General features: G+C 32.6%; 2 pseudogenes; both read left to right on the top strand.

Moving 5' to 3' along the window:
• The first annotated feature begins 2,975 nt into the window (after nucleotides 1–2,975).
• LOC119599350 lies at nucleotides 2,976–7,989 on the top strand (annotated as a pseudogene).
• A 3,209-nt stretch (nucleotides 7,990–11,198) lies between these two features.
• Nucleotides 11,199–11,560, top strand: part of LOC119599170 — a 5,504-nt pseudogene continuing 5,142 nt past the window's right edge.

Here is an 11,560-nt window from a genome sequence, read left to right as displayed (position 1 = left end):
TGCGGGGCTACCACCCCCTAAGCTTACAATGAAAGACAAAGAATTCTTGATGTATTCATGGCAAGGTAGAGCATATAACCAGCATGCTGGTTATATGCTTCGGCAAAGTTCCTGTATATATTCATATGTGTACTAGAGAGTTAGAGGGATCCATCAATACCAAAATCGTCGCAATCAGCTGTGTGAAAGTATTGTGAAAAATTACCAGCGCCTTATTATAATTTGGAATTCTCTGTCCTGTGAAACGTCATAAAGCCATCTTGGAGGCAAACCAGTTATTCCTAGTTTTGCTTTTATTAGTATGGCTTCATGGTTAGGTGAGTCAAAAGCCTTTTCTAGATCAAGACAGGCAATCATTGTATAGTTTTTCTCTTCAGAGCATCTAATGTTGGTCTATTAGGTTGAAATTCTGTTTGATCTCTTGTTAATTTGTTATTTTCTTGTGTCCACCAGATTAGTCTCTTAGTTATTATGTTTTTATATATTTTTCCTAAGCATGATAGTCTGCTTATAAATCTGTAGGAAGTCATTTCTTTGGGATATTTTCCTGGTTTTACTATGGGATTTGTTAAGGCTAGTTTGAATTTTCCTGGATATTGACCTATTACCTGTTCAGCAGTTCTAGAAATACTCAAAGGATTTTATTGGGTGCCTTTTTATAACATTTTGTATGGATCATACACTTTCTCATTTTTTGTATTTGTGATTGCTCTGCTCAGTTCTTCCATGGTATTCATTTACTTGTGTTTTGATTACCATCCTGTTAATTTCTTCTTTCTTTAATTAGTTTTTTGGTTTCTTGTTTATTTATTATTATTATTTATATGTATATATATAGTATATATATATATATATATATTATTATAATATATATATATATATATATATATATATATATATATATAATATATAATATTATATATATATATATATTTTTTTTTTTTTTTTTTTTTTTTTTTTTTTTTTTTAATAAATCAAAGTTTTGTCATAATGTTTATTACTATTAGATTATTCGTTATCGAATATTCTTCTGCCGTTTTCTGTCCATTATTTTTTTCACAAGGTTACAGACTGTTTTGGTGGAGTTTATATGATTTTCTTATTTTGTTTTCTATTTGTATAGCAAATGATGATAGATTTTGTTTTTCCTCAGAGTTTTCAGAATTTAATCTCTTTCTCCATCCGTATATTGTTAGCTTTGTTTCTCTTTTTTATTAAATCATTCCTTTTTGTATTCCTTCATTGTTATGTTTTCTTTTAACTCTGTATTTTCATTTTTGGGATTCTCTTTTATCAGGAAAGGGAGATAATCAAGGTTTCGGCCGCTCTCAATGTCAAAATCACCAGGGGAGGGGGAGCTCATTACTGATGCTGATTCTTTATTTGGTTTAGGATTTATTATGGTTGTTTGACTTGGCAGGGTGAGTAGTATCAAATTTTGATTTATAGTGAATCCAAATAATTTTTTGCCTGTTCTTTGTTAGTTTGATATTTGATTTTGGTTCCTGGGAGGGGGGGGGTGAGGTTTAGGTTCATTTGTCTGTTTATCATAGTGTTCTTTTTTTCTATCTGTTGCAAGGGTTATGGAATAGTAATATGTTTAACCATTTATTCTGGTAATTTATTTTTATCCTGAGTGTTTGAGTTTTTTCTTTAAAGTTAACTCTCAAATTTATTGTTTTAAACTATTTGTTGTTTTTTAATGGAAAATGCCAATCCTCTCCTTGTTTTTTTTTCTTCTTTTTTTTTCTTTTTTTTTCTTTTTTAACTGTTCTTGATTATTTTTGTACAAAATTTAAATTGAAATCTTCACCTTCCTTTAACCAGGCTTCACTTATAACAGTTAGTCTTGGATCTTCTTGGTATATTAGATAATTTAGTCTTTTGTTGTTGTTGTTTTTTCTGACTGATTTTGCATTCCAGTATGTTGTTATTTCTTTTGACCCAGTCAGCACAGATGGCAAGAATACATGTCATGTCTACTGTAATGCAATTTTATATATATTGTATTTATGTATAGATGGCTGTACAAGTGCTTAGTCACCAAGGAGTCAGTTATTAGTCTTACTTATCTCACCTGCTTACCCTTTTCCTTGATTTTTGGAAAGTTTCTTTTATTATTTCATTGTCATAAATGTTACCAAGGTTTTAATAGTAATTTGATAATCATAATATCAATAAGAATAATAACAGTATCAATATCAATAGCATTTGGAAGAAAACACATTTTCCCGCAATTTTCGAGGAATGGGAAAACTGGAGGGGTCACCGGAGCCTACTGAGAGAGGCCTTGCTGGCTGAGCACGTGTGGACCCATCTGTATGTAGCAAAATTCACAAAAAAAACTACAAGAGCCATTACATAAATCCATGGTGATTGGGTTAAGGTTGGGGATAATTCTGTTATGGTGTCTGATGTTCTTTTATTATTGATCTTCCCTGTTTAAAGTACGGATGATATTTAAATTTTAAAATAGAAAAAGAAAGGTTAAAATCACCCAACAGGAAATTTATATTTTAATGTCATTGTCAGGGAGTTTATCATATTTATCTTAGAAAAATTTTTTAATCCAATTTGTTTTGGATGAATTTTGTAAGTTGTTTTCTCCAAGGGTGTTTTCTGTGTATTTCTGTTCTCATTTTGTGATTTCAATTTCTTCTTTTTCTTTTTCTTTTCCTTTTTTCTTTCTTTCTTCTTTTCTTTCTTTCGGTTAAGTTTTGGGGTTTATTTAGCTTCTTCCTTTTTCTGAGATGTGATTTATTTTGTTTGGTTATTTGTCATTTTCCATGATTGTGTGTTTCTTTTATTAGACATCAGTGTTTTCTCTCTCTCTCTTTCTCCTCCCCTTCTCTCTCTCTCTCTCTCTCTCTCTCTCCCTCTCTCTCTCTCTCTCTCTTCTCTCTCTCTCTCTCTCTCTCCTCCAAAATACATATCGGTATTTCATGTGGTTTTACATCATCACTCCATGAATACTATATATCTTTGGTCAATGCGTCATTACCGACATAATTTTTTAACGCTGACTTCGGAAGCCGAGAAGCCTTTATGAAATGCATCGTATGGGACAAATGAGAATAAATGTTAAAATATACTTAATCACATTTTCAGTGGCAAAAAAATATTATATTACCGAAATTTGTCAAAAAACTCATGGCATGGCACCCCACGCCCCTGAATACGGGACATGTTTCACCATGGCATTATGTACAGCCACCCCGCAGATAGTCCCAGGCAAAGCCATGGCATGTACTTTCAGCCACCCTCGGCAATGGGGTTTTTTCAAGTTTCTTTTTTGGTGTAAAGCCAGATATTTCTTATCTCTACCACTTCCCTATACCTATCCCTCCTCCTCCTTCTCACTTTACCTTTCACACCAGGCATCTAATGTTCTACCCCATCTTCCTATCCCATTCTGTCCTACACCCCCTTCCTCTGCTCCTCAGACTCTATCCCCTCTTCTCCTCCTCACAAAAAAAAGCCTTTGTTTCTCAGACCTCCCCACCCAAAATCCCTTTTCCCGAAACTCTTGAAGATATCCAAACTTCCTAAACATGACCCAAGAGAATGCTCTGCTCACTTATTCACCCTCCAATCCTCTGTGCCTATAAACCCTCTCCTTTCATGGTATTTGCCAATATCCACCTCCTCTCAAGTTCCCCTACCTCTCTTCCTCCCACTCTTTCCCAAAAGGGCACATCCTCTCCTTCTCCGTGTGCACCACTCTTCTTTCCCCCTTATCCTTACCAAATCCCAGGATGTTCACGTGATTCCCTTATGCCACACAGTGTCCCCAGATCCTTCCCCTCCTGATGCTTCACCACTTTCCCTTGTTCCCTTATTTCATTCCTTGAATGCTTCTCCTCCTATTTCTCCAACACCCATCTCTACTCGTTTTAAACCCATTGATTTTTTTCATAATGGCCTCCTTTTTGCCAGTTTTCTTTATAGACATAGTGCTCTCCATTTCATCTAATCATCCTACACCCTTTTACTAACCTCCACCTTACTTTATTTGCTCCCCCCTCTTTATTCTTTTCACAACCATACTATCCTATAATGCTCTATAACCTTTGACATCTAACAGATTTTATCCTAATCATAAGATTATTTTCACTTTTTTTTGCCACAACACTTTACCATAGTGCTATATGACCTTTGATGTCTCTTTTTTTTTATTATTATTATTATTATTCCGTTAACCATTACTCTCGTCCTTGTTTTTTTGAAAGATTCTATTTTACTCTTTTTTGTTATTAGTATTGCTAATAACATCAATATTAATAGTAATAAAAGAAAAAACTCAAGGAAGGGAGAAATCAGCTGGGGTCTCATAGCTTACTATTGTCTCCTTGGGGGCTGAGCACTTGTGGAGCCAACTGTGTGCAAAAAATTTTACAAAAGATTACAAATTTGGCTGAGTGATTAACGGTACCATTGGGTTAAGTAATCATGCATATAAGCTTATATGTTTCTTATTATGCATCATCTGTGAGGAATTGAATCCCTCATACACAATGGAGTGAGGTTACTATTTTCTATGATAAAAATTTTGACATTTCTCAGTAACTTTTTGATGAAATTTCGTTTTCTTTGTTTGATGTTGTCTCAAGATTTAACGAATTTTAAACCCCTTTGCAGAATCAGAGAATGGAAATATTGGCAGCAAGACTGGAGTGATGCGGTCCCGCATATACCGCCTCCTAGGGCGATGCCTTGGGGTGGCAGGTTACATGGTGCAGTACGGGTGCATTGCCCACGCACCCTGGGGTTTTGTGGGGGACTTTGTTGTTGTGAGTATTTGTTTGGGGTTTCTATGGTATTTTGAAATGCGTTGATTCTTTTAAAATATTTTTATTCAGTACTCTGTAGAATATGTTTCACAGTTGTAAGTGTCATGAGGTATTTTATTACTGATGTCTGAAGAACATATTAAAACCCCACCCCCATTTTACTGTATATTGCAATTTTTTAAGCCAAAACTGAAAATGCCATAGTGTTGATCAAATAATTTCTTTTATATAATTATATATAAATTATCAAATAGTTATTTTGATTTATTAAATATAAAATTTTTGATTGTAAAAAACATATCATTAATCTATATATAAATTTTTTTTAAATAATTTATAAATTATTATATTATATTATATATTTACTATAATTAATAATATTTGTATCTTTTATATTTACAATATTATTATTTTTATAATTTATAACTATTTATTACATTTGATATTAATGTTGTATAACCCATATTTATAGATTCTGTTTATAAACAATATATTACTAATTCCCTATATATATATTTATAATATATATATATATATATATATATATTATATTTATATATATTTTATATATATATATAATATATATATAATATATATAATATACATATTTTTTTTCTTTTTCTTTCTTTCTTTCTTTTCTTTCTTTTTTTTTATTTTTTTTTTATTATTATTATTATTATATTATTATTATTATTATTTATTATATTATTATTATTATTATTATTTTATTATTAAAAGATATTATTATTATTATTATTATTTTTTTTATTATTGTAACGGTGAATGGGGAGTATAAAGGGGTTTTGAAATAACTCCAGCTTTCTGTTTTAAAATATGCTTCCATTTTATAATGTAGCCCCTCCTTATTTCATATTTTTCCACAGGCACATGCACAGTTTATAGAGAAATATATGCATTGATAAAATAACTGAAAAATTTAAAAGGGCCCATTAGAGGTCCTTTTATTGTGCAGTAAATATTATAGATGTTTTTGGCTCATGGATTAAATATCAAGTGAAGACATACAGTACATTAAGAAGTGTGGTTTCCCTTTGTATATTATATCCAGTTTAAAACAGACTGGTATTTATTAAGAGTTATGCTTACATGATAGATAGCTTTAAAGTGCTTATTCTAAGCTAGGACTAGGCATGTTAATAAGACAACATTGCTTAGGGTTGTTGTAATTTTACTTTTACTATACATATCTTTATCTACCCTCCCTCCCCACACACAAGGTGTGTACACAAAGGTTGAGGGAGGTGGGGGGGGAAGGGTTTGTTTAAACCATGATTTTTTAAGCTGATTTAGATCATTTTAGATAGTTCGATATAAATTTGTTCAACCCTTAAATAATATTGGTAAGTGTCCCTTCTGGAGGAATTCTTATATTTACAAAAGTATGCTACTCAATGAATATCCTATATACATTTTCAGGGAGACTGCATTCCAACACTCTCCTCAGTTATTTAGAATTCACTCTCTTACTCCTCAGTGCAAGGCCCTTCCATGGAACCCACTATCTTCTCAGAGGATGTCATACGGGACTGAGCACATTTCACCTCGCTTCAACCGCATCCAACGTGGTGATGTCATCATTGCAGGTCACCCACAACCCCCCACCATCACATCTGCAAGCGGGTCACAGGGATTGGAGGAGACAAGGTCAAGAATGGATACAGAATACACATTGTGAGTACCAAACTTCCATGTTTCTTGTCACAGGCTTAAACTGGAAAAAAATGGAACAATGGAACTTATCTATGCTTGTTTTTGGCACAGATGAAGAATTTCCAATGTAAAAAAAAAAAATTGCTATTACTTAAAACCCATACAAAATGGAACCTCCTGGCATCATCCCTGAGCTATGTGTGAATGGGTTAACTTGGGTTGTATTTATGGCATCATGATTGTCTGTGAATTTGATCAGTTACATTAGGATGGGCAGGGAAATTTTAAGTCTGATTTTTTTTTTTTTTTTTATTTTTTTATGATTAGTAGTTATATCCCTTAATTATTGCAACATTATTCCCAACAATTGAAAGGCATTAAATAAAGACTTGGATTTATCCCCATAGAACTTATGAATTCTCTCAATGACTAGCCATCCAACTGTAATTTTTATATATTATTAGCTCTACATTTTTTAGATATTATGAAATTTTTATAGGCAATATGTAAAGTTCCAAACCAAGAGATATGAGAAAGTAGAAAGGTGTTGAGAAAGAATTTTTCTTGGTTTTAACAAACAATTTATTAGAGTGCATTAGTTTGGGGAACATGACTGAAAAACAGTACATAAAAGAATAAAGAACTTTTAATTTTGATTTTTCCATATGACAATTTTAAAGTCATTTAACATAGTTATAATGCTTCATAGGTTTACTTACAAAAGCATGAAGTATTCTGATATGTTTAAACTTGTGAGTTTTTTCCTGCCTAAAATTGCCTCACCAGGGTGATACAGGTAAAAATTCTTTAATCTTCCCAACTTTTGTAAGAGAAGAAAATAGAACATACTAGGAATGGTATCACACTGCAAAGGGTTTTTAAAATATGAAAAAGATATAACCCTTCTTACCTATATATGAAATTATTTTAGTTCTATTAATTTTCTTTATTCAGAAAATAACTTGAGATCAATTCCTTTTCAAATATTAAATACTTATCTTTTTAAAGGAAAAAGTTGAAAAGGTTGAACCATTATTTGGATTTTACCTGCAATCACTCCTTTGCAGATATTACAAACCCCCTTATAATCATGCTATAGGAGTTTGTATGGAATAAGCCTATATGCACTCCTTAAAAACTTCAGATTATAGCTCCTCTACTCCCTTACAGGTAACTGTTTTATATGCTAGTCAAACTTTAGACTTATAAAAAACTCCCTCATCAGAATATAAACCCCCATTTTCTACATTCCAGGTGCCAAAGGGGCATGTTTGGCTAGAAGGAGATAACGCCCTAACTCACTGATTCCCGCACTTTTGGCTCTGTTCCCGCTGGTCTTATTTGTGGAAGGGCTTGTGTGTCGTCTCTGCCCCTCTCTGATGTTGGCAGACTTGACTCAATGCAGAAGTGGCAGATAGAGCGGTGATACTGCTTTGGCAGTCTCTTGGGCCCTACGCACCCTCCTTGCCACCAACCCCCTGCCCACCACCACACATGATGAGAAACACCTCTATTGGGAAGCCATGTGCAGTGTGTTCAGCACCACTTTGTTTGCTCATTATCCGTGCCTGTTTTATTACCTGTTATGCTGGAAATGCATTTATACAGACTTCAGAGATGTCCTGTTTAGGGCTTCCTTACAATTCAGAAATTTACTTATCCCTCTAAGTTTCTTGTGCCAAGACAGGGTCTTAATTTTTTTATTTCTTCTATTTTTAAAAATCTTAAGTATTTTTTCCCCTAGTTCTCTGTCCTTTCCTATTTCCCCGGGAAAGGGGTGCTGAAGAGGAATGTCATGAGAGAAGGGAAAAGTATATATGTTTGATGCACACTCACTCCCCTCACACTCACCCACACACACACACACACACCCCACCACACCACACTCACACTCACACTCACACTCACCCACACTCACCCACCTCCCCACCACTCAAAATCAACTCACACCCCTTCCCCCACTTCCCCCACTTCACACACACACAACACACACCCACCCCAAAACACACACCCCACACACACCACACACACACACACACACCCCAACACACACACACACACACAACCAAAAATCAAAAACTTAAGCAAACAAACCCCCAAACAAAAAAAAAAAAAAAAAACAAAACAACCCAAAAAAAAAACATAACACAATTTAAAATTTTGATTTTTTTTAAGATGGGGCTAAACAAATTTCATTGGCCTTTGGGAAAAGTATTTTTTTTTTTAAAAATAAGTGTTCTTTTTAAAAAAAAGACCATTGAACTTTATGTAAATCTTTTTAGATGTTAGAAAATAAATGTTTCCTTTTTAGAGTTTTTTTAATTTATTGGCTAAATATCATTAAAATTTTAGTAAATTTGTTTCTGTTGATTAAAGAAAAGTCGATAATTTGATTCCAGGTTTTTAAAGGGAATTTAGGAAAGTTCATTTTGGAAAGGGAACAAGAAAAAACAAACAGACAGATACCCATGAAATTTTTTTCCTTTATATTAAACCACATTGAGGAAGGTATCCTCTTCGTATGGTCAGAGGGATGGAGTGATTTTGTGTTTGAGAGAGGCTCAGGTTTGGGTGATGTTCAGTACTGTAGAATATACACAGAGGTTCATCATTTTGTATTGGATAATCTCTGAACCTGTAGATAAAGAAGTATTTAAGATAATTTTTGCCCATAAACCCCAGTTCACAATTTTGTATACTCCACATTACATTTCAGAACAGGATGAAGGGGATTAAATTATAATTTATTTTTTTTTTATGTTTGTTTTTTTTTTTTTTATTATTATTATTTTTTTTATGATTATTATTATTTTATTATTATTCTCTTCTATTCTGTTCTATTAAGATGATATTGTATTTACACAACCCATTTCAACGGGATTCATGTTTTGAATGCTGTAATTGTTTTAAGGTGATTTTCTCTTGAAACATGCCAGTCTTGAGGTACTTTTATTTATTTATTTATTATTACTTATTTACTTATTTATTTATTTATTTTTATTTGGAGTTAGTTCATAAAACATAGAGATATCCTGAGTGCTACCCTTGTCTGTATACAGATTCTCAAGTTGCAATTTTAGCCTGGCAGATGAAGGGTTTTTGATGTTTATGGCAGGATAGTATGTAGGAATGGGGAAATTTTTTCCATTTTTCTTTTCATTTAGGACTATAAAAATCACATTGTTGTGGTGACTTTAGTTTCCCAGAGAGAAAAACTTCCATAATTGTAATTATTGTACTTCTTTGTTCTGCTAACATTTTTTCTCAACCTCTTCTTTCTCCTTTGTTTCTTCTGTCTTCTTCTCTATTGCCTCCTCCTCCTTTTCCTCCTCCCCCTTTCCCCCTTTCCCCCCCTCCCCCTTTTTTCCCCCCCCCCTCCTCCTCCCCCTCCTCCTCCCCCTCCTCCTCCTCCTCCTCCTCCTCCTCTCCTCCTCCCTCCTCCTCCCCCCTCTTCCTCCTCCTCCTCCTCCCGCCTCCTCCCCCCCTCCTCCTCCTCCTCTCCTCCTCCTCCTCTTCCTCTTCCCCCTTTCTCCCCCCCTCCTCTGCTTCGTTTAGTCAATCATCTAAACATCACAAATCATTATACCCAGTTTTATCTACGGTAATCTATCTTTTTATTCCAGTTTAAATAGAACAAGGAATACTCATTACAAGTAAAAAGGGAAATTTCAGTTATGCCTTTCTATCAGTGTAAAATAAAATGCTGCTAAGTTTATACATCAAAATCTGATGAAGAAAATATAGTGAAACACCGAGTCCTTCTTGGTAAGTTGATTACGAGGGACTGTGTTTTTTTTTTTTCTGACAAAAAGAGGATGAGATTGTTCACATTACTGACAAAAGGGGAAATAGATTGTTCTCATTAATGTCCCGTGTGATATACAATGTTCACCAAAGTATAAATTATCTGATCTCAGTGGAGCTTCTAATATATTGTAAATGTATTATATTTTGGCAAAAAAAGGCTTTCACAAAAGATAGGGTAATGGGGTTTATCTCCCCTGCATGGGTTTAAAGTGCAGAAGTACGAGATAGTGTTTAGGGGTTTTGTATAATTATTTATGGGGGAAATTTAATTTTTGAAAGTTGTAAATTTTGAGAATGTGCAATGTAACATTTCTGTATTATTATTATTATTTATTATTATTAATATTTTTATTATTACATTATTATTTTATTGTTATAATTATTATTGATATTATATATATATAATAAAATATATATATAAAATATTATATATATATATATAATATATTATTATAATATACCATTTTTTTTTTTTTTTGATATTTTTATGATCATTTGCATTATTGTTTTTTATTATTGTTAAAGATTATTGTTATCATTAATCATATTCTCATTATTAATGTTATGATTATTATTATCATTATCATTATTCATATGATTAATTTTTTTATTATTATAATTAATATTATTTATTATTTTTATTATCATCATCATTTTTTATATTACCATTTTTTTATCATTATTCATTTGGTAAGAAGATACTACCATCCCATAGCCCAAAGTTGATGATTAAGAGATAAACCCTTAACATTTTTCCCCTTTTGTTTATACGTGATGGAACATGTAGTAAAGGTATTTTTTGTAAAGCTGAGTTTTCTTTGTGTATCCTTGGAAAAGGTTACTAGGGAAATGCCTCCTCCCTTGTTAAATGTTTATGGGGCTGTGCATCTTTCCTCACACTGGTTTTGAGAAATGTCTTCAGTACCTGCAATGCACATTTTATTCTTTGGTAGTTTTTACCTTTTGAAATGTATGTAATAATTCTTTACATATTGCAGACCTGAACATTTCATTCTTATTGCAGTTAACTTTTTTTTTTGTCTATGATACAGTAGAAGAGAGTGAATGCACTAATCAGTCTGTGCCATTAGGATTTGGGAAATGAAATTTCTGTCTTTGATGAGTTTAAGCCCTATTGCACAACTGTTATAAATCAACTTTTGTACATAAGACTTTATATTAAAATCAATTCATATTTATTGATCTCATTAGTTTATATTACAATCTAGAATGTTTAACCAATAGATTGTAATAAAATATTGATCCCCTTAATTGCTGCAATTTAAGATGAG

Source organism: Penaeus monodon, chromosome 42, assembly GCF_015228065.2.
Source record: "Penaeus monodon isolate SGIC_2016 chromosome 42, NSTDA_Pmon_1, whole genome shotgun sequence".
NCBI classification, from domain to species: Eukaryota; Metazoa; Arthropoda; class Malacostraca; order Decapoda; family Penaeidae; genus Penaeus; species Penaeus monodon.
Note: the sequence above shows the minus strand (reverse complement) of the source record. Positions and strands in the feature narration are given on the sequence as shown.